The sequence below is a fragment of the Aedes albopictus genome, chromosome 2, assembly GCF_035046485.1.
Source record: "Aedes albopictus strain Foshan chromosome 2, AalbF5, whole genome shotgun sequence".
Classification (NCBI taxonomy): domain Eukaryota; kingdom Metazoa; phylum Arthropoda; class Insecta; order Diptera; family Culicidae; genus Aedes; species Aedes albopictus.
The window spans coordinates 83,303,587-83,327,697 of NC_085137.1; the positions used below are offsets into that span (position 1 = coordinate 83,303,587).

At 37.3% G+C, this 24,111-nt stretch overlaps 1 protein-coding gene across 1 annotated transcript in view; it reads left to right on the forward strand.

Moving 5' to 3' along the window:
• The first annotated feature begins 3,759 nt into the window (after positions 1-3,759).
• The window catches only part of LOC109428076 (uncharacterized), a 218,883-nt gene continuing 198,531 nt past the window's right edge, over positions 3,760-24,111 (forward strand). The window contains exon 1 of the mRNA XM_029873363.2: positions 3,760-5,054. The gene's annotated coding sequence lies outside the window, so the exon portion shown is untranslated. The remainder of the gene's footprint in view (positions 5,055-24,111) is intronic.

Genomic DNA, 24,111 nt, shown 5'->3' on the forward strand with positions numbered 1-24,111 from the left:
GTTGAACAGATAGCTAATGACTTTCAAATAGTGAAAAGTGTGTAGCTAAGCACTAGTTGCGCCAGCGTTTATTTAAATGTTTAAGCGTTTTTTTGGCATGTTTTATTTCATTATTATTAATTAATGATATTTCTTCTGCAAAGTTGTCCAGTAGTATTATGGCGCTTAAGTGGTGCATGTTTCGGTAGGAATATCCCCCGTAAATTCTTGCAGGAATATTCCCTTGGAGAAATTTATGAATGCATGTTTAAAAGGATAGAAAAAATCATTTCCATAATGAGTCATAGGTGTAATTGTCGACATTTGTAAAGAAACCTTTTGATAAATACTTGAAGTAATTTGTTTTCGAACACAGAGCGTTCAGGAAATTCAAATGCATATCAAATCACTTCGTTTCGCTGTTGAACTGAATATTTTATTAACTTTAACAAAACAATTACAGTTCATTTGCTAGTACATAACTATTTCGATCGGCAGATATACATACACATATTATCTATGCGGATAAAAGCTGTAGTTAATTGTAGTGATATTTACAACAGTGACCACATACTAAGATATTTCCAAGAAATTGGAATTGGATTGAAAAGTTTAACTTTAACACTAGAACTTATTTAATTATTAAGACCCTTCAGAATTTCTGATGGATTTTCCCTGAATCCTTTAAGGAATTTTTGATGCATAGGCTGAAGTAATTTGCTAAGAATGTCATAAAGAATCTTCCTTTTGGATTCTCTGAAGAAATTCTCAAGGGACGAAATGTATGTTGGATTTTAAACTTAAGTTAAACCTTGCTGGTGGTTCATAGGAGTGGTTTACTTGGGATCTCAACATGTATATGAACTAATCTTCCAACAAATCCTTGGGGCAAAGTTGTTTGAAGAATTCAAAGAGGAGGTCATGGAAAAAGTCATGGAGGAATTGTTGAAGAATTCCTTAGAGGATTACCCGGAAGAATACGTGGAGGAATTTCTTATGGAAACTCTCGGAGAGATCTCTGGAAGAACTTCTAGTGAGCTTCCTAGAAGACCTACAAGAGAAATACTTTTGATATCCCTAGAAATATTCCCTGAAAGTACTCCTTGGCCATCCATAATAAACATTCAACCTGTAAGACATGTACAAAATCCTGTAAACAAACGTAAACGCTGCAGTTCAATTACAAATAACATTTTCCAATTGAGAGCCTAGGACTTCTCGACAACTTCGCTGATGAGTGATGATCCGAACTTCCTAGGACAGCAGAATAATGAGATTTATCATATCAAACAGCTCATAGTAGTGAGATTTTGCAAACAATTTTACACCATTCGTGAATTTCAAGAATCATGAGCAACTTTGCTGAACATACGAACTATGCCGGCGATCTGGATCATGATAAGAAACATTTAAAATTACCCAATATCATCACGTAATGGTGGAGTTGCTTACCTCATTTTCCTCCTTCCACGTTATAAGCTTTCTGTACAAATTTGATGAAGACATGAGCTTTTTTGGTAGTTCATATAATAAAGGATATCATCAATTGTGTATTTTCTAAACACAATGGCGCCATACAGCGGTTAATTTACGCACTAAACACTACCAAAAATATTGATTAGTAACGCATTCCATTTTAAAAATTATTACTGAGTTTGTTATAATGTTGATGTAATGATGATCAAATCACATATTCATTTATTGTAACTGACTTTGTTAGAACCTTGAAATAATACAAACTAGTTTTCGTACCGATTCCAATAAATATATCTTAATATAACAAACCTTGGTATAGATATCAACCGTTGATATAATTATGTTATGTTTTTGTTATGCCTTTCTGATCGGGATTGCATATCAATGATCAGTCTATAAATTATTGATGATTTGTGAAACGATGAAATTTGAGCAAAAATATGTAGAATTTATAAAAAAAGTACAACAAAGTCACGTATTTTCGGCTACCAGCAAAAGGGGGAGTAACAATGCAATGAACCGTTTGCAATGAAAATTTCGACCACTTATGACTTATATAAAAACGTTTGACTTTACATGAAAAAGAATAAGAGAAAAAGTTATAGTGATTTCATTTATTTTACGGTTTTTTTAGTCGATAGTTTTTAGTAGTTTAGTTGATCTGTTTTTAATATGCATTCCATTACTTTTTTAGTTTATTGGTGGCTATGTCATTGCTTTCCTTCGAAACACATTTATATATATGTCAATTAGAGGGAAATTAAATGAACTATAATTTGCATCTTGTTTTTCTAGCGATGTTGAAGTTTTCGATAATCTCGTGTTTTATTGAATAAATAATCTAATGTATTGGGATCGACTGTGATTGTGGTTATGTTACGGGTATTTTCGGCTTTCAGTCTTCGCATAATCATAAGCATAAATCCGTTTATGATTACGCGAAGACTGATAGCCGAAAATACCCGTAAATAATCTAATCGTTATAATTTTCTTCCGTTAAGTTAAGTCAAAAGTTTTTCATAGCTAATTATATAAGTCATTAATGGTCAAAATTCCATTGCATTCGCTTAATTGAATCCGGAGATATAACAGCTTAAAGTTGGCTTTCGGATAATTATACCATTTTCTAGACTCTTTATAACTTCGAGGAGAATAGCCCGATATTTCCCAAATTTGTAACACTGATACACAACTAGTTGACGAACTTACAGTGAAAATTTGAGAATATTTGATGAGCTTCACGGAAAGTTACAGTTAATTGAACATGTTTTGAAAATTGAAAATTTTGCCTGTCTCGATCATTTTGTCTATTCCTTGTATATATAGAAAGATATCTAAATATATTTAACAAACGTTGAAATTGCAATCAATCGTTGATATAACAACTGTGTTACATTTTTGTTAAGACTTTTCTCTATAATGTTGACAAGTTCATATTTATTGACTAGATTTTTTGTACACAGCTTAAAACTGAGATAGAAACGCACCGTGTATATTTAAATCAATAGGACAGATCGGTGAAGTACTGGAATTGTAGTAATGAGCTGAATTTAAGTATGATGAGAAAGACAATTCTCTGCTTCTGCAATGAAATGGTGCAAAAAGCGTGGGTATTATGATTCCTTGCCTAATTTGATGCTGTTTGGGATAAACTTTGGGTAACGGTGTTGTTATTTTGTCCAATTCTTGCAACATAAACAACATAGTTATCCAAAGTTTTGCTCAAACAGCATCAATTTAGGCAAGGAATCATAATACCCACGCTTTTTGCACCATTTTATTGCAGAAACGGAGAATTGACCTTCTCACCATACAAAAATTCAGCTAATTACTAAAAATCTAGTACTACACCGAACTTGCCCCATTTTTATAATCTTTACTTACTTACACCAGAAAGCGCCCAAAATAGTTTTCAACTTTTTATCACTTACATACGACATTTATTTATTTTTGTGCTAATAAAATTGTTGCGGAAGCACCGTGTTCGTATGTATGTTTGCTTTCTCATGTTGTGCTTAATGTTTCGTTTGGGAAAAGTGGCTAGCATGTGGAGTACAAACGCCACATAGTCTCTCTTCTCTAAACGATGCTGCTGTTTGTTTGGTGCAGCAGCAAAACAAAGTCGTTCCGGAGAAAATTATGCTGACGAATTTTCCGCTTTGGGAAATTTTGGCGCTAGTGTACACCGTTGCTGCGTTGCTTCCACGCAATTCTCCGAGAAACGGCCTAGCACATGGATCCATATCGATGTGGGCTGAATGAGAGAATTCGAGAGAGTATAGCCCCAATATTGATGGAGGACTCGCATTTCAAGCATCCGTCCGAGACCGAGACCAGTCTTGTAGCGTCTTTCGGGCACGACGCCAATGTGTCTCTATTTCCTCTGCGGGACGACCCCAAAGCACACTTGGTACTTGGGAGAAGTGGGTATACCATACAGGAGTAGGTGTGATGCTGGGACTGGGAGTGGAGCAGTGCGATTATGAAGAGTCAGGAGCTACACGTTTGCAGCAAAGCATAAACAACGATTCACACTGCAGTGAGCTCCGCGCGATGTGAACGGATAGTGATTTGTGCCGAATTCCGGTGGGTTGAGGTGTAATCGTTGAAGCAGACTCGGCGAAACGGATGCTGTGTATCCAGGAAGAGGAAGTGCGATTAACAAAACGTCAACACAGTGTGTACAGTGCGGTGAGCCTCTGGGGCAGAGTAAGAGAAAAATCAATCGTAGGGCGTTGTATCGCCAGGAAGTGAAGCTTATGATTGGAGGTTATCAGATGCTGTGGATAAATTATGACGGTGAGATAGAATCAGTGATGTGATGCAATATACTATATTCCCATGAATTTTGATGCTCATGCCTAAACAGCAAATTGATTTGTGTGGGATTCTCACGGCCACCACGGGGGGATGCCACGGGTGAGATGAGAGTGAGAGAATCATGCCCTGCAGGAGGAGGAAAATTCGTCCCTCGTGTTCAACATCTTGATTGCGATGATGGTGGGGAAACCGAAACCTTAAGCCTTCACTACTACTCGAAGGAAAATCGAATAAGTCACGGTTGAAAAAACTAATGACATATAAGTGCCCTCCTTCAAGACATCGGATCCTGTGCTGGAGCTGGAGAACCACGGCGCCAGAAGAAGAAGCTTAGCATCTTGTCGGTGAAAGATATTGATTGCCCCTTTCCAGCTGAGACGGTCGCTCTTCAGCAGTGTGAATATCCCTAGACGGTGTGCGGTGTGTGGTTCGGTGTTATAGATGTGTCTTTCTCTATGTTGGCTCCTATTGGTGATATCAATAAGATAAAATCGTGAAAAATCGCATCACGCCAACGAAGGCGCTCGACTACGTCAGCGAAAAACGACGAAGAAGACGACAGAGTATCCTGTGTGACGAAGTGAGATTAGTTACCATCCAAGTGGAAAGTTCAACAAAAGTGTAGGATTACAGCGCATTAGTAACGGATTATATCCCAAACGAAAATCAAACAATCTGTTATAGGATTACCGAGCAGCGCGATTGATGGCCAACTGATTGGACGTTTTGAAAACGACGCATTTTATAACAAAGGACGCATTACTGGATTGACACATCAGGTAAGTCACTATGTAACCAACTCAATGCAATCAATTAAGAAGGATATGTTTTTATTGGTTTTGAAATGACATCAATTTGAAATTGATATGACATTCTGATTTGTTGACTTTTGTCTTGCAATATTCACTTATGCTATAATCATAAAGTTAGTAACACTTGAAAAACATAAACTAGATGGGATACAAAATATGATTGATGTCCAACAAAGTTGCACATATATTTTAAACGATTTCATCATTCTTATGTGAACAAGTTTGTCCAAATAAGAGTTATAAAAAAAAATCCTATGTGTCATCTGGGGTTTGGCGATGCAAAGGTGGTGAACTACAAATTGAAATGTCTTAGAAACAAATATAGAATGGCTCCATTAGTAAGGCCGGAACAAATTTCATTTTCTTCTTTTGTCACTGTGCTCGTGGATAAAGGGGGTGGGAAGGGAATAATTTATTTGATTAAAAAATACCCAAACAATTAGGCGTAATCGTTAATTGTTAAGAATCGGAATTGGATCGGATTGGATTTCCCAGACAACCAATTTACACGTTTAACGAAGTTTACGACCGTGTTGTGCGTGCAACTAACCGTAAAAGTTTCATCGCATAAAATGCGGCGAATATGTTCTATGCGTGCAAAAGTGGAGGCGATATGCGTGCATTGACGGAACAAGAATAGCACTGTATGAGTTGAAGCGTTATCATCTGCGATTAACGACGTGTACTATATTGCGATGTTATGAATCGTATTATGCGACTTGTTTGTATCAAAACAAAAAAGGACAACTAACGCCGCTCCCAGTGTCAAACTTATCACTTTTGGGTTAACAACTGACACCTTACACTTAACACCACATCATTCTTAAGAAATAAGCTGATAAATTGTGATGACACTCTAACTCATCTCAATGTTTTCCTAAATCAAACTGACTTACCTGTGTTGTACGAATATGGGTCAGTTCGGCAAGCAACTTGAAGCTGAACGTAAAGTTCGGCCAAGTTAAAAATTGAATCACAAGGGCCACTGATTAGTTTTATGTTGAATAATAGTTCACTACCGAATAATTTTCCCCTTTCGCAACGAATTCACACGATAATCACAAGCAGAGAGCAAATTTTTCCTTGTTATCACATTTCACATCGCATCATGTACGCATAACAGGTTCTCGCCAATATGAGTTAGAATGTATACGTAAACAAATTCGCTATTGCATTTGTACGAGTTAATTGACATACTAATGCAAGTAGAGATGTCATAACAAGATGAAATCGCAAAATGCGATTTTGAATGCTATTTTGCGAGTTTGCGGGTGTAATTATGCGATAATGTTTCGTTCATCGCTTAAAAACATCAAAACACCGTGTATTGCGGTGAATTTCGAACTTTGGTTGCACATAGGATTAACATTTATGCGATTGTGAGGTATATTAGTATTAATATGATGAAATATATGCATTTTTATGCGAGTTCTGGTTGTCTGGGTTGTTAAGAAATTTTCTGGGCGACTCTCATTGAATTTATGTCCCCCTCAAAATGTTGAATTCCGTCCAAAAATTGTCGAGAGGGAGAGGTCTTACATAGAAGAAAATTGAACTTTGTGTCAGCCTAAATTTCAGTTAATAAAAAAAAATCTTCTATATGGTATCTCCAGAATTCATGTCTATATCAATTTAAATTTTCTGAGCTCGTCAAACACACACAAAAAAATGGAGAGTTGCGCCGCAGATGAGCAGGGGAAGGTGGTTTTTTTTGCGGAGGTGATTTGCGTTCAAGAATGTGGGTGTTGAGGACTGAGAAAAATCACTTTAATTTATGTTTTACTTCTTCTTTATGTCATGAAATCCCCACTGGAGCGCAGCCTTCTCACAATCTATAGGAATTGTGCTTTAAAGAAGGCAATGGACGGCAGTGGGATTGATGCTGGCTGTGCTTCCCTTCAATATCCAAAGTGTGCTGTACCAAAAAGCATCCTCTGTCGCTTGTCCAATAATGGGAGCGGTTACGTCAGTAACAGGAAAGCACGCTCAACACAACAGCAAGCACAATTTCCAAGGGAATATCTGAAGAAATTCATAGGAGATACCCTGGAAAAAAAAATCTTTGGAGGCTTCTATGTGAAAGAATTACTAGAGATTTCTCTTGAAAACCCCAAGAAACATCGCTGGAGAAATCTTTTGTGAAATTTTAGGTTAAACTTCTGCAAGAATCACTGGAATAATTGCTGAAGAAGATACCCGAGGAATTACATGACGAAAGCATTTTTCGATACGGATCAGCATCAGCTGCAGTTAGTCGTCCACCTATTTCTGGTACTAAGCCTAAACACGAACGGTCAGGGAGACATCCGCACACAACTCACACCGTACATATCCAACTCATCAACACATTTGCCGAGACCTACGGCTTTACTTCCTATCCGAGGGAAGGCGTGATCCGATATTTTTGTCTGGGCTGAAAAGAAACCAGCCTTATCACTACACCACCGACGCCTCAAGCACGAAATCTTAAAGGAATTCCGCAAGTAATTATTGTAGAAATATCTAGAAGAGTACCCGGATACATCTATTGAGTAGTTTCTTTAAGGCCAATGACCATTTTGTATGGACGAAAAAAAAATTTGTATGGACTAATGACCACGCGGGGGGGGGGGGGGGGGTTGAGAAGTCCCAAAAAAATGACCACGTGGTTTATGGACAGCCCCTTAGAGGATGCTACTGGTGGGGTAGTAATGATATGTTTAGAAACCTATTCAGAAATGTTTCCAAAATTCTTCTGAGCATTTCTCTCCACATTCTAACCGGAAATTTTCCTTGAATTCCTTACGTGGTTCCTCCTTATACAAATTCTTACGCGTTTTCTTACTGAATTCTTCCCGTGACTTCTTGGAGGTTTCTTTTTAGTGTTTTTCAGGCTTTTCTCAAAGGATTCGATCCAAGGATTTTTTTTTCGAATTTGCTCCCAGAGCTCAATCTGGAACTTTTCAATATCTTTCCGGGACTTCTGAGAGTGATTTCTTCCAGGATCCCCTGAAGGATTTTTACAGAAGTTTTTCTTGTTGTTTCTGCAGGAGCACTTCCCAGGATTCCTTGCAGAGGTTCTTGGGGTATTTCTTCCGGGATAATTATACAACAGTTTCTCCAGAGTTTTTTGCAGTACTTTTTTTGAACTTCTTACGAGGATTTCTCTTAATGAATTTTCCGGCTTTATCTTGGAGTTTCTCATTAAATTTCACCCGTGGTTATTCCAGAAATTTCTTTCATTGCTTTCCAAAGTTTCTCACGGATTTCCCTTTATACTTCTACACAAGATTACTGCCCTCAGTTTTTCTTAGATCAGATGTATCCAAATTTCTCAGAATGTCTTCCGTTTATGCACCCTGCGTTAAAAGGACAGTTTTGCTCAACCAATATTTATTGTACACAATAAAATGTAATTGGCCTGTCCCCCGTCTATAGGAAAAAGCTGAAGGAGGTTTCGAAAGATATAAGCAGGGGAATCTAGGGGATCAGGTAGATTTCAAGAGGTTTGAGAGGTGTTTCAGGGGATTAAAGAAGCGTTCCAAGGAGTCTCAGGGTGTCTGGGGGTGGTTTGGTGTGTCTCATGGGAGTTGCAAGGTGTCTCAGAAAAAAAATCAGAAGAGTTTCAAGGGTAAAGTGTGAGTCGATACCGCGAAAACCTGTGGAAGAAAATCCGAGGTGAACCCGAGGCTGGCTCATCTCCAACGTGTACGATTCTGAATATCCCTGAATAGTCTCTGATTGTATTCTGTGAGCTCCAGTAAGTACGTATAATAAATTATTCAACATAAAACTAGCCAAAACAGAAGCTTCTATTGCTGTAGATGCTAGATTTTCAACATCATAATAATTTGGATGACCCTAGCTGATCTGATGATGTGCATTGAACGCTTAGAAGATTTGCTGGACATTACTTATCGTAGCTTTGTAAAATGAAAGTTACCTATACTCACCTAGGATATCTCGACTGACCTGATACTATCTATCGGACTTTCAGAAGACTTAATGGCCATGATGGAATACAAATCGTAGCTTTGTATAATGAAAGAAGTTGAAGTTGCAAGTTGCCATTACACCTGTGAACTTTAGGATGTATACTCGAAAGCAGCGCTGTTGAGCACTAAAGCCATTGAAATACGTAGGGAAAACTCTATATTAACGCTTGGAAAAAAAAATCGACTTCAAATGGTTGAACAAAACAAGTTTTCAACCACGAGATTCTTCTGAATTTAAAATAAAATCTCATTTACAGCGTTACTTATTCATGTAAATTAATTCGTAATAAAATATCAAAATGAATACTAAATTTGTTATTAATTTATAGTTATTACCCCATAAAAGCAATAACTCCCTGAGAACTGCGAATGGTATCAAGTCGTAAAATGTGGATAACAAAATAAGATATCAATTTGTTATCAATGACCCAACTAACAATTACAAGTCACAAACAAGCAAGCTTGCTGAATTGTTGCTTAATAATGGTAATGATAACTGAACTAAAATTATGCTTTACACATTACTGTTTAAATGATTTTTAAATTGAAAAAATAGTCAATGTTCGACTTTCCTCATCGGTATCAGCTCGACTTTGATCCAACATCCGATATTTTTTTCAATCTGGCGGAATTTGGCAGGGTTTTTCGTGATCCGTGCCCAGGAAGTCATTTGAATTTCCATATATGAAATCGCTTCTTATTCGATGCTGCTCTGGTTGAATTCGTTTTCAAGCTAACAAAAATGAGTATAGTTTTGTTGGTCAATTTTTGTAACACTGAGTTTCAATACGTTGACTATGAGCGACATAAACGAGCAGATGGTGAAGCATCCCGAGCAGGGAATGAGAACAAACCTATAACAAATTGATAACTGATTTTGTTATCGATTACAAAATGAAATCAAAATGAGTATTTATTTTTTTTCTTTTCAATATCAAATTGAGATATCACTTGGTTATCATTTCAAAAACTCGATGATAACAATATTTGGTTTCAAAAATCTCTCTTTGGAGCCGGAGAGGTCATACATGACCCCAACACAGAAACGGCTGTGTAAATTCACACATTCAGTAAAACAGAATACTGTCTTCGGCCAACCAAACTACTTCGTAGACCATAGCTTCAGGTCTCCACTTGTGATGATACTTTTTGCCACAACGTTAAGTAGTGTTACATAATACACTCACACTGTATTTGGAAAAGTAGTTCGACGAACAATAAGCGTTGTTATATGTATATTTTTTGTGATATCCTTACTGTTATAGAGCTTAGTTGATCAAAGCAACCACTATAACAGGGGTTCCCAACCTGTTTGAGGTGGCGACCCCCTTGAAGAATTATCAAAACATCTGCGGCCCAATGGAAATTTTAGGAAAAAAAAAATTTAGTTAAATTAACGAAACCGTTTTTTTTTTTTGGTACAGTGACGTAGCCAGAAATTTACTGTGGGAGGGATTTTTGACAATCAATGATACGTTTTTTTATTCGACACTCACATTTCGTACATAATGATGTCATGTACATTCAATTTGAGTTTTGTGGAGCGGACCTGGTGTGATGGTTAGAACACTTGACTATCACGCCGAGGACCTGGGATCGAATCCCACTCCCGACAAACTCGAAAAATGTGAGTTCTTCCTTCGGAAGGGAAGTAAAGCGTGGGTCCCGAGATGAACTAGCCTAGGGCTAAAAATCTCGTTAATACAGATAAAAAAAAAAAAAATAAAAAATTGAGTTTTAAACTGCATCTGTTTTGCCTGAAGGATGCAATCGTAAAAAGTAAATCCAGGATGTGGCGGTTGGTAAACTTCATATATAACCTTCATGCCTCCAAGTAGAGGTTATATGGTTTCGGGTGATCATCGGTGCGGCTATGGCTCGAAGAAGGCTTTTTCACGCCAGAAAAGCGATAGAAGTTGTAAGCCAAAATGATGTTTAACCTTTACATACCCGACCCCCAACATCTCATTTTCAAAACGTCAATTTTCATCCAATTTTTTTGAAGTCGCCCTCAATCGATCATAAATTGGTGCAAGTTTAATACACCCAAGTGGCCATGCAATATCCGGAACCATTTCAGAGATATGCCGGATTGTACTGGAGTCAGAAAGGGTGCCGAAAAGGCTAGAACTGATTATTTCGTGTGTTATTGTGCTTGAACCATTTTCAGCTAAATTTTCATTGTGTGAACAACAAATCACATCTGCGATAATCAGATTTGAATAAGTTGACCCATCTGGATCACCATGACAGGTTCCGCGGGACCTCATTGGGGACACTTCTGGTTTTCATCCAAAACATGTCGTGCGACATATCAAACTTCATTATTTCGAATGACAGAATCAGAAACGATACCCTGAAGTCTGTATCAACTAATATGACCACCCCGGTACAGCTAGCATAGGTTCCACGGGGTTGTCATCGAGGACATTTCTGGTTTGCAACCAAAACATGCCGTGCGACGTATCAAACTTCATGATTTCAAGAGAATGGGGCAGACAAAAATTGACTGGTGTATGTATCAACTAATGTGGCCGCTCCGGAACACCTGAAACAGGTTCCGCGGGGGCCTCTCAAACACAATTACACACGAAATAATCACTTTTAGCCATATGGCAAAACAAAGTAGAAAGTGTGTTGGGAAAAATCCAAAGTGAGAACCTGTAGAGGTAATCATCCCATTTACCAGAGCTGCGGCAGCACACGTGAGCTGGGAGCAGCTTTCATCGTGATGGGTGACATGTAGTGGCATGTGATCTGTTGGTGACCAACCAGAAGCTCAACGCACCCCGTAACGGCTTCGTTCCTCGTGCTGAAATATGCAGGGATATGTACGCGGACCTTTCAACGGACGGGCGTGAGGTGATCGAAAGGTGGAAGCAGCATTGCGATTGACACCTGACTGATGCGGAGAACGTAGGCACGGGAGACCACGGTAACGGAGAAAATGACTACGCCAGTGTAGCAGAGGACGAATATGATCGAACTCCCCCGCAGACGCAAGATAGGGACGCCATTCAAAGCAGTTGACAAGGATTATATCGCAACTGACCTCATCACAAAGGGCATAGAAGGGTTAGCCACCTGTCTGCACCGGTTGAAAGTGCACCGGGAAACTGAACACCTACCGAAGGAGTGGAAAGAAGAGCTAATTTACCCTAAGAAGAAAGGCGACTATTGGGAATGTGAGGGTACGGCCCGAGTGGACGCGTCACGTGACGCGACGCGGATTTCCCATATTTGACAGCTCCTTATTATTGATTGTTATTCCTTTGCGTGCAAATTTCCGCGTCGCGCCGCGTGACGCGTCCACTTTGGCCGGTACTTAAGACATTCAGAACGATAACCACTTTGAATGCTGCATTCAGAGATCTATCCCAAATCATCTTCCGCCGTTTGCCTTATCCGTCTATATAGTAATGTCACGATAGACGTTGATACCTCATCAGATCCTTCTGACGTTTGACAACAATGTCAGTTGTGATATTTGAAGGCGCATCATCAGTGGAAGTAGTGCCTTCGGAGTGCCTACTATAAGCTTGAGAGGCATCTGCGGTCTATAAAGATTTACCCCGCACCGAATGCACCAAGTACAAATAGCTGACAAGATCGGTGGTCCTTTACGGACTTAAGAGATGCTCGAGGAGGAACTGCAAGCCCTCGTAGTTTTCAGGCGACGCATCGCATTACATGATATGTATTATTAAGTCGTTTTAAAATTTTAACAAATATGTTTCTTTTTCCGAACAGTTAAACAGCTAAACAGTTAAATCTCTTTATAGTTCCCCGGGTTATTGGATTCCTTAATCTATTTGATCTCATTCAAATAAACCAGAATATTACTGGAAGAGCTCTTCCGAAGGCCGAACAAATCTGTTGGTATCCCCGTAACGATTATTGTTCAAAACCCCCCCACGGAGAAAATCGAATCGGAATCGATCGCCGATGGATGCGATGCCATCAAACTTGATGTTTTCTTTAGCAAAACGACAACCAACGGTCCGACGAAGGTCGGTGTCGCTGAATGGCACAGCATCGAAATGCACGTCCGTCGCCGCCTCCGCTGCCGTTCGTGTTGTCGTTCCTATTGATTGGCAAACGTGTCGTTAAAATTCAGAGTTTTTCAAGGTTTGGGTTTGGGCGCCGCCCGCCGTTATCAAAGTGAAATGAAAACATCATCGAGACTTTTATTTCGCATCTCACCCCTGCTGCCGTCATTCAATGTATTGGATGTGGTTCTTTTTACGGCTTTCTTGTGCTTTAGTCTGCGATGACGGCGGTGAAAAAATATGAGCGGAAGAGATGGGAGCCTTTCGAGAAGGCCACACATTTCGCCAAATACACGTGACACAATCGAACGCAATCACTGGGATTGGGTCGACATCTTTCAAATGGTGTGTCCCTTTTTTTGGGCAAACAAATCATTGGCCTTTTGCTCAGCTCAGCTCAACGACATCAAGGATGGATTCAATAAAGGAAAATGGAAAGTGAGGAGGAGCTTGGTCCAAATTGGACAGACTGAGAACCTTTGATTTGAGAATCGATCCATCGGGACCATTTTTGGGGATATCGGAATGGACACATGTGGTGCGAATTCCGTAGGAATTTTTGAAAGACTGAAGTGTTGTATTTGCTTTCACCGTGGCTATACTTTGTAACCAAAGACATTTCTACATACCTAACTTCATAAAGATAGGTATATTTTAACTATTTTTCTGATACTGATTATGTCTTATTTTGAAATTATCAATTTAAAGAATATAGATGAAAAAAATATATATCTTTCAAATCCACACGAATTTCACTGAATATATCTCCAATCTGAACACTTACAATTATATGTTTCCCATCCGTCACGACCAGCAACGAGAGCACCAACTTTTTTGGCACAGCAATTTCCAGCCGGCACCATAAGCCATTCATGGTGAAACGTGGTTTCACTACCAGTTTTCCACTCGTTCCACTTGTTCTCGACAGCAACCGGACTCGTCCTGCCCGTAATTGTTCCACACTGTTTTTTGGCAGATATTACCATTCGTCCTAGCACCACATAAAATATTCCCGCGGCAGCAGCAGCACAGCCAACACGGAGCCAATCTTCTGGGAAACTGTGCGTGTACGGTTGATGGGCTGTTACAAACATTGCTCGGTATGCTGGACAGGAGGAAATGCCCTCGATATATGTGTACTTTTGGTTTTGTTTGTTGATTCTCTTATCCCTGGTAGGGGAGTGATTCCAGTTATTATTCTGAATTTTTATTTTCGTTTCAATAAAAAAAAAAACATGGTTGGTTTTATTTCCTACTTATACTTTTGGACGAAGAAGAGAAAAAATCTCTCCATCATCCTTATTATAGATTAAAGTCAATAATTGTTAAGTAAAAGACATATCTTATCAGTGATTACAAAATAAATTTGAATTAAGCCAATGTTTTACCTCGCAATATAAAAATTTTAAAATGTTTCATCCCATTTCCAAATTTGTACAACATTGTTTTTTTTTTGTACTACAAAACTGAAAAAAGGTGATGAATAAATCTTATTTTTCGCTGCTGAGTACTTGGAGATCATAAGTCCAAACAAAATGTATTTAGGCCATCTTTTCCTGATCCCTCGTATGAATCACTCGCGCCTTTCACTTGCACAACATTCAGGCTGTTTTAATGGAGGAAACCGATCTCAAGTGGTGAAACTGAGTGGAATATGAATAGGGTAGTGCAATACCCAATTTCGCGCGTCGGATGAATGATTCATTAAATTTACACGTCTGTTACTGAATAAGCGCGAATGACAGCGAGTACCATCTATCTATCTATCTATCTATCTATCTTTCACCCATCAACATCATCTCAACCCGCACGCTGTCGCAAGTTGATGCAGGCTGGCTGGTGTAAACGAGCCGCTCTCTGCTGGCTGGATCGTGTTGACTATCTGTCGTCAATGCAGCTGTTACTGACAGAGGCTCGGTAGAAGTAACTGTTGAGCGATATGTGGTATCATTAGCATCAAATAAAAAAAAAGTCCATACGGTAGCTGAAATATGTTGCCGCCAACATTCAACCGCTATGTTTTTTTTGCGAATACGGTGATATTTGATAGGCTGCCTTGATTTTATCGTGTTGTAATTTGATTAAAAGTATTTACCCAACAAATCACGTCACGAGGAAATACGCTATCAAGGTACCAATCAACCACCCAAGTAAAACCGAAAACATAATCCGAAATAGCAAAATATTTACTTTGTCCTACAGCAGTTGTTATGAAGTTTCTCGAAACATATTATGTCATGGATATGTCGTTTTTATGATACCTGAAACTTATACACAGTGATCTTCTATTTAGAAGTCTTATTAACCCTCAAATGGATACCTGGGGTCCATTGGACCCCAGAGCCACTTTGAAGTTGTCGCAAACAAGTTTGGATTGACATATCGGCCCCATTTTTACAGTACCTTCAAACTACACCGCGATGAGTCATTTGTGCAAAAATACCTATAATTTCATGGCGTACTATGGATTATTCTCGATGTCAAAGTTGAACTGGGCGATTTTGTACCCCTGGGGTCCATTGGACCCCACGGCACAAACGATTGTATCTTTTGATCTTGACTACCTAGAATAATGCTGTATTTGACAAAATTGTTCCGCATACCAAGGGCAATCTTATGATAAATTAATTGAATAGAAATTAGCACAGTAGATGGCACTAAGTGTATTCAAATTACTGATTAAAAGCTTGAATATCTTGGTATTTAAAATGCATACAATGTTCGTGTCTTCGGCAAAAGTGTTTAACGCATCAACATCTATTTGATAATAAAAACTTTGATTATCTTTTTCTGCAAGCTGGCGCAAAAAGATACATATTTGCTCAGCATCCTAGACACCCTGAGCGACGAACGTCCTCAAAAAAGTGAACTTCTTTTGAGGTGAAAGTCTTGATGCAATATAATGACAAACAATACCCATACTTCTTATTTGATGTATGTTTTATTTCAGAATTGATTCACCAGGTAGCGAAAATATAGCTTCAAAGATTACATATGGATAAGACTTTCAAACCACATTTCAAAAATATACATTTCGAGAGAAAATATTCTAAATTGATTACTTCGGCAGATTTATTTATATGAATGTAATTTTTTAAATACACTTCTACACAATCAATTTAATTCGCCGATATCTCAGTCCAACGAAAAGATATAATTTTGGTATTTTCTGTAAAGATGTTCGTCTGGCTAAGCGTTACCCATTGATGTAGTTATTAGTGATTAATACTTCTACCGGGTGGCAATGGGGTTTATTTTACTGATAATTTTCGCCCAGTGAAAACATACAAAGTCTTTGAAGAAATCGCACAAATTATTGAAAGCCAGCTTATCTGAAAAAACAACCATGTTCGAAAACACCTCACTTGATTCCTTCAAAGGCTTCTTCAGGTTTATTTTTCACAAATTTCTTCAGGGATCCGGGTATTTCTCAGGGATTCTCTCAGGATGCCTTCATTATGTTCCAGTAATTGCATCAGGGGTTCTACAAAATTGTCACTAATAATTCCATCGATAAATGCTCCATCGATTCTCATACGGATACCTTCAGGAATTTCTTCCGGAATTTCTGAAGGAACTCTTCCTGGGATTTTTTTTTCGAAAATTGATACAGGAATATTCTTTTAGTTATTCTTGCCAAAGCTCCCCCAGGGCTTTATCCAGGAAATCCACTTATCCTCCGGATTTTTTTTTCAGGAATTCCCCCAGAGATTGTTTTAGGAACTTCACCAGCGATTCAACTAAATATTTATAGAATAATCCCTCGGAATTCCTCCCGGTAATCCTCCAGGAATTGCATCATCAACTGTGAATGTTTAGCCTACAGAACAACTCCAAAGACACCATCTTTCTAAGTAATCAGGATCCTGAGAGATATGAGATATAATATTTGAATGCTGCTCACTAGCGTCGCCTTGTGGTAAAGTATCAAATCAAATGGTTCAGCTTCTGTAAGCCCTTTCCCAAACAAACAACTTTGCCGAAGACACTAACTTTACTAGTAGTCTGGAGCTTGCGATATGAGATGTTAACTTCTTCAGTGTTACACCTGTTTGTCTGTGATGTCTCTTTGGGTTCATTCAAATATTGCGCAACGCTAAATTTGGAAAATTTAGAACGCCTCTCTATCCCACGTAACAACTTTTGTAATGGAAAATTTGAAATTTTGTTCAAAGCGTAACACAGCGCTTGACCCCCTCGCTCATCCTATCGTTATGTAATATTTAAACGACCCCTTTTGAGCTGCAGGACATGTATGTCTACCCATCTACAGAAGTGCGATTTACCCTATTGTTTTGAGCACCTTGTCCGCATGCTAGGTACGTTTCATCCTATTGATTGGGATCATTTTGGAATGCTCTCTAGCGCCACCTAGCGATAATTTCCTGTACTAAAATGTTCATCACTAGATAGGCCTTGACATACCTAACATCTTTGCTGAAAACATCTCCCTTTTAAAAAGTAAGGATCACTAGATATACGAGAATATATGTTGGGGTCCAATGGACCCCAGGGTCCCAAAACGGACCTTCATTTAAGGTATCTATTTGAGGGTTAAAGAATATATTTTGTTTTCTCAAACAAACATTGCATGTTGTTTTCGATTATGTTGGGTATGTTCTATTTAAGTACACTTTGTTTGTTACCATACATACTCAGTATGTTCTATATGTCATATTACAGTAACATTTGCAGTTTCTTGTGTAAGACTTGTTTTCAATCATGTTTAGACAAAACAAAGTATGTTTCGTATGTTCATAATTAGTCGAATTTTGGTTTTCTGCAGTATGATAGAAAACATGTGTAACATAACCCTAATTCATATTCTTGAACAGGGACATGATACACTACCGATCATAGAAATGTAGAATCGCCTACGTAAAAAAATGTACTTCTAACAGAATCTTAGCTATGAATACCTATATAAAAAAATGACAGGAATATATGTTACCACAACATATATGATTATCTATAAGGGTAAATTTTACCGAAATGCTCTTTGAGCCGCTTCAATGTATGGACCTAGGTATGGACTGTGATAATTATTTGATACTTATATTTGTTGTCTTTCCAAATCGTGACAGATATCAAACCGTTCAAATACTAAACCAAGCATGAGAACCAACAACAGCCACAACAAAATTATCCACAAAAACAATATCAAGCCAATTAAGAATCATATCTCAAAACATGTATCATGCCATGTCACAGACTGCCATTTAATTTTATTTCTAAATTATTAAATATTTATCAAATATTCTATTATGTTTCAATAATTTGTGAAATGTATGTATAAACTTGACAAACTCTTGAGAATAATGAAGCATGTTTGAGTTTTTGTGTTAAAATAAAATGAATACTATTTATTTATTTTGATGCAAAATTCTGATTTATAAGGCGCATTAATTTTATCGGGGTACAATAGTCAATTTCACCGTAAAAAATGATTGGCATTAAAATGTATGACCACAGTATGGCAATTAGGCGTTAAAGTGACTTGGTAGAATTATTGATGCATGTCGATTTTCGCAGTTGTCGATTTTTATTATTGACAATTTGGAACTCAATTATTTACAGTAATAGAACATCTTGGCTGCCAAGGCACTGTTTTCTAGAATTTGTTGAAAATATATAATGGAAAACATACTAAGATATACATAATCAAGTATGCTCAGATTCAAATAGAACATGAATATGACATCACAAAGATGTTGCGCAGGCTCCACCTTCTGCGCTTTTTCAGTCGTATAGCAGTCTGCAAATCGGTTTTATTGCTTCAAACCAAAACTTTGTAACTGGTCATATTGGAGTCGAAATAATTTTTATAAGACATGTTGTGTTACTTGGGCAATCAAAACATCTTGGAAGAAACCCGTTTCTTCCTAGGGAATTCGACCAGGAGCTGAAATCTCTTAGAACACGGGTTCCCAACCGGTGGTTCGCGGCCCCCTGAGGACCACATGAAGCTAATCAAGGGGGGGGGGTTGGGGGAGTTTCGGTGTTACCAAAAAAAAAGTACAAGTTTTTATTGTACCTTGTGCAAACTACATATATCTAATTTTAACGTTTTTTATTCTATGTGGCAATCAGTAACACGTGAAAATGAAAGATGGGTACAAACCAATGATTCCCATAGGGGGCAGAAATCCGGTTAGGATACTACATTTTTCAAAAAATTGACCATGCTTAAAAGAAAAAAAATATGAATTCTTTTGTAGTTCGTCAAACTATCTTTTCGGATATTTCAAAATAAGTTTGCAGGAGAAATTACGTATTTTGCTTATCTCTAGGAGTGCTTTGGAAAACACAGGAATTTAGCATGGTATTCGTTAAATCCCTCTTTCCATTGTTTTTGGGTCAACCTCCAAAATTTCGAAAAATACTAAGTCTTACCTCCTAAATCAGTTGTTTTGGACTCCCACAAGCTACATACGTTCAAAATTTAAATAAAATCACTCAAGCCTTAAGGTGAAATGGGAGCGCATCCAGGTGCAATTTCGAATCGCGACTCTGAGAGCACCGATCTCCTCATCTACAAACTGCCCATAAACGAAAATGCTACTCAATGTTTACCACGAGTGAGCAAGACTACTTGCTTTTTCAACTTTTTTTGTTGCTTGGATAACGAGATTTGCTGTATTTGCGAGGCAGCCATTGTGACGACCATATTTGGATTCGCTCATATATGTCCTTAAGGGGGCGCTCAGCAAGCTTGAAGACTGTGTGGGAAAACGTGATCAAATGTATGCAGAAATCGTAGGTTTTCGATTTCTGCCGCTGGGTAAGCACTGTAAGCGTTAAATGATTGATCCCTTTGGTACGTTTGAAGATGACTCTATGCAACACAACTCTGTCGAAGACCGCAAAGTGATATAACCTAGGTAAAGTGAGGCTAAACTTTATTGTTGTTTAAAAATTCTTCTTAAAATTTCTAAAAAATTCTCCAGGAATACCTCAAGAGTCACCGCCAGAAATACCTTTGAGATTATTTGAGGATTTATCAATATTTTGAAAAGTTTACAGAAAGATTCTCGCAGAATGTCGTAGAAAGATTTTAGCAAGAATTCCTCTAAAGATTTCTTTAGTATATTCATGTTCATTCATTTCCTGAGATATTTCTGCAGAGGTTCCTCTAGAGATTCTTTTAGGAATACCCCCAGCAATTTTCCAAGGCACCTCTTCAGGAGTTTCTCAAGATTGTTTTCAAAAAAACGCTCCACGGATTTCCTTCTGGGATTTCTTAAGGGATCCTATAGGAAATTTCTTCAATGATTGTTAAAAAAGTTCATGCTTGTATTCCTTCAAACACTTCTGGAGAATTGCTCCAAAAACATTTTTCCAAGACTTTTACTTTAGGAAATCTCCAAGAATTCCATCAAATGTTCCTTCAAAATATGTTTTAATGAAGATTCGTAAATTCTTTCAAAATTCCTATAGAAATTCTATTTTTTTTACTGAAGCTTTTTTAGACAAAAAGGGCTTATTGGGGGAGGGGAGGGTTTGAGAAATCTTACGCGCCATACAAAACTATTGAGGTTCTCATACAAAAATCTTACAAGGGGGGGAGCGACTGTCGAAAAATCGCAAAAATCCCTTTACGTAATAAATAGACAGCCCCTAAGAGGATTATCTAATAACTTGTGAATAGTCCATATATATAATATTAGCAAAAATAACGCTAAAAAGTTGAAAATTAATCACAATTGTTTACCGAGATTGGCAACATAATTTTCACCTCGTGTTGCCAAAATCAGTAAGGAACTGCAAGTCAATTATTCAAGCATTTTCTCGGGCATTTATATAGAGGAACATTTTTAAGAGATTTCTGAATAAGTGCCTTTAGGGGTTCCTCGAAAAGTTTTTTTCAAGTATTCCTCCAGGCATTCACAAGTCCATGTTACCCTTTATTTCCAGGCATTAGTTTGAATTTATTCATACCTAGTTCTGGGGATTCTCACAACAATTCCTACATGAATTAATCCATAATCTCTTCTTTAACATTTTACAAGGAATTTTCAAGAAATTTATCTCTGAATCTCCAGTTCTTTTGAGACACAAAGATTCCTTTATTTGTTAATTTCTTTAGTAGTTCTCAAAAAAAAATCCTAGAGTTTATTTTTCTTACAGGATATATTTTCTCTAGCTAGTAGTTTAGGGATTTTTAGTACATATCTCTTCAGAAGCTGTTTAAGATTATTTTCTAAAAAATTCTTCAATGATTGATTTATAAAATTCTCCAGGGATCCTTCCAAAAATTTATTGAGATATTTCTTCAAGAACACCAGTTCTCTTGCCTGCTATTTCAGCAGACATTTTTTTAGTAGATTCAATCAGAAAGTCTTCTACAGATTTTCCAGGAATCCATCCAGATTTTTTCCAGGATTTTTTTCCAGCAGAAATCTTTTGTAAGTTTCTCATATTTTTTTTTCTGAAAAATAAGTGGCCCAGATCATAGGGATTATCATTCAAAAATTGCTTAAGAAACAACTGTAGAGTGTGCATCAAGAATTTTTGTCCTGGATATCCTAAAAAATCAAGAATTTCATCTAGAAGTTACCAAAAATATCTCCAAAAGTTTTAACGGCTTCCTTGAGACCTCCTGTGATTTCTTAGAAATTCCTTCAGGGATTCTTTGAAAAATCCTTAGTATTTTTTCTGCAATTTCTGGATGAACTTCTGAAAAATTCCTGCAGAAATATCTGAAATTTGCACATCTCTCAAGACATCCTAAGAGCTCCTTCTGATGGAACCTTGTGGAAATTTCTGATTTCTGTGCCACTGAAGTAATCTCTCAAAGAACTCTCTCTCTTCATAAAACTCAGGAGATGTCTCGAGATAAAAATATCACCTCACAGGAATTTCAGAAGGAATCCTAGCAGGGATTTCTGAGAGAACCTCTTAAAGAACTTCAATAAGATCCTTGAAAAAGGTTGATAAGTACTTTTGAATTAACCTCTGGAGAAATATTTGAAAAAAAAAATCCAGGGAAATTCTTAAGAGTATTGCAGGAGGCATTCCCGAGCAGAAGGTAATAGCAAGTTGATAACAACAGAATCACATTGCCTGTTTTTATATCATGATTTGTTATTGTTAACTTATCAAAATATATATGTTTTTAATAACATGTTTTGTTGCGCAATCTTATTTTGTTATGTTCAAGCTATTAGGATATATCCACAAGATAACATTTCAATAATATATTTTGTTGTACAACAAGTTTAGTTATTATTCTACTGAAGAGAATGTACAAATATGTGATGAACAATAACAAGTTCACAAATTTCCTGTTATTAAGTTGTAATTGCTCTAACAAAACATGTTATTGAATAAGTCTTTCAGGAACATTTTTTTGTTATGATATTTGTTATTTTGCCGCTTATGACAGACAAGTTTATTACATACTATGTTATGCTAATAACATAAAAATTACTGATTCAATTATACAGTTATTAAGCCAAAATAACATATTTTATTATGCTGTTGATATTTTCTTCTGCTTGCGTTTCTTAAGAACTTCCTGGAGAAACTCCTGAAGTAAATGTTCGGAAAGTCCATTGTGGAATTCCTAGACAAAAACTGTTGGAGAATTATAAAAACATTACTGAAGAAATCCGTTGATAGAATTCTTGGAGGATTTTCTGAATGTATTTTTGGAGAAAACTGTGGTTAAATATCCTCAAAATTCTTGTACATATACATATACATATACATTTACATATACATATACATATACATATACATATACATAAGCGTCTGCGAAGATCTCCTAAAAACTTATAAGATATTTGTAAAGGAATTTCCGGGAAATATTTTTGAATAAAAATCACTAATAATCTGAGGAGAAGTTATTAGTTATCCTTAGAGGATATGCCGGCGGATAAATTTTTGGGATACAAGATGTAGGAATGTCTGGAGGAAACACTGGAGGCATTTCTGGAACGAACTCCTGCTGGAAATTAGAATAACTAGCCACAGAAGTCCAATGTCGCGGCTTTTCGTGTGACTAACATCTAGTTTGCCACGCCCTTACAGCGTCAGTAGCGGTACTAGAAGTGTCAAATAAATTTTGTTTACCAAAACAAATGATGGTCTTCAAGCTGGGCACTAAAAGACAATCAATTATTACAATAAAAGTTATTAATTAATATAAAAACGAAAAGTGACTACAGCGCCATTGGATTTCTAGTGTATTTCTATTTGCTGGAACCTCTTGGGGAATTCTTGTCTGAACTACTGTAGGTAATAATGCAAGAATTTCTGGAGATTCTTCCAGTGTCGACACATTCATGTGAGAATTTACTATGGAATCTCCAAATTGATGCACGAACATTTTTCTGGCAGACTGGCAGACTTACTGTTGAACATTCTTCAAAAAAATCCCTTTGAGAAATTTTCGATGAATTTTTCGAACGAATTCTTCTCAAGTTATTCCTGATGCAGTTTCAAAAGGAACCCATAGATATCCACCTAAAAGAAATCTTGTGGAAGTTCATGGGTTTTTAAGACCGAATATCTGTAGTGATTTCTGAAGGAATCCATGGATTAGTTTTGGCAGAAATCCAAAGATGATTTCCTTGGATTAAAAAAAACCGTAAAGGAATTTCGGGTGAAATGTGCTGGGTAAACTTTCAATCAATCCGTAAAGAAATTCCGTGACCACAGGAAGGGCACAGCAAAATTGGAAAACCCACGAGGAAAACTTTTTGGGTTTCCTATTCATATGGGACAGTTATGCGACCATAGGCAGAGTAGAAGCACAACAAAAAAATCAAAGAATGTTTTTCTAATATTTGTGAGGGCGCTCATATTGGAAGTTTTTTTTTCTTGTTTGGCTGGTTACTTAGTGAGTAACTTGGAGTAACCTAGATGACACCACTGGGTTTTTCCAGTACATGTAAAGGAATAATATCAATAATGAAATCTTTATTTTCACTTTGCAGTCTTCGACAAAGTTGTTTGGCATATAGTCATCTACAAAAGTACCAAAGGGTTTAATCATTT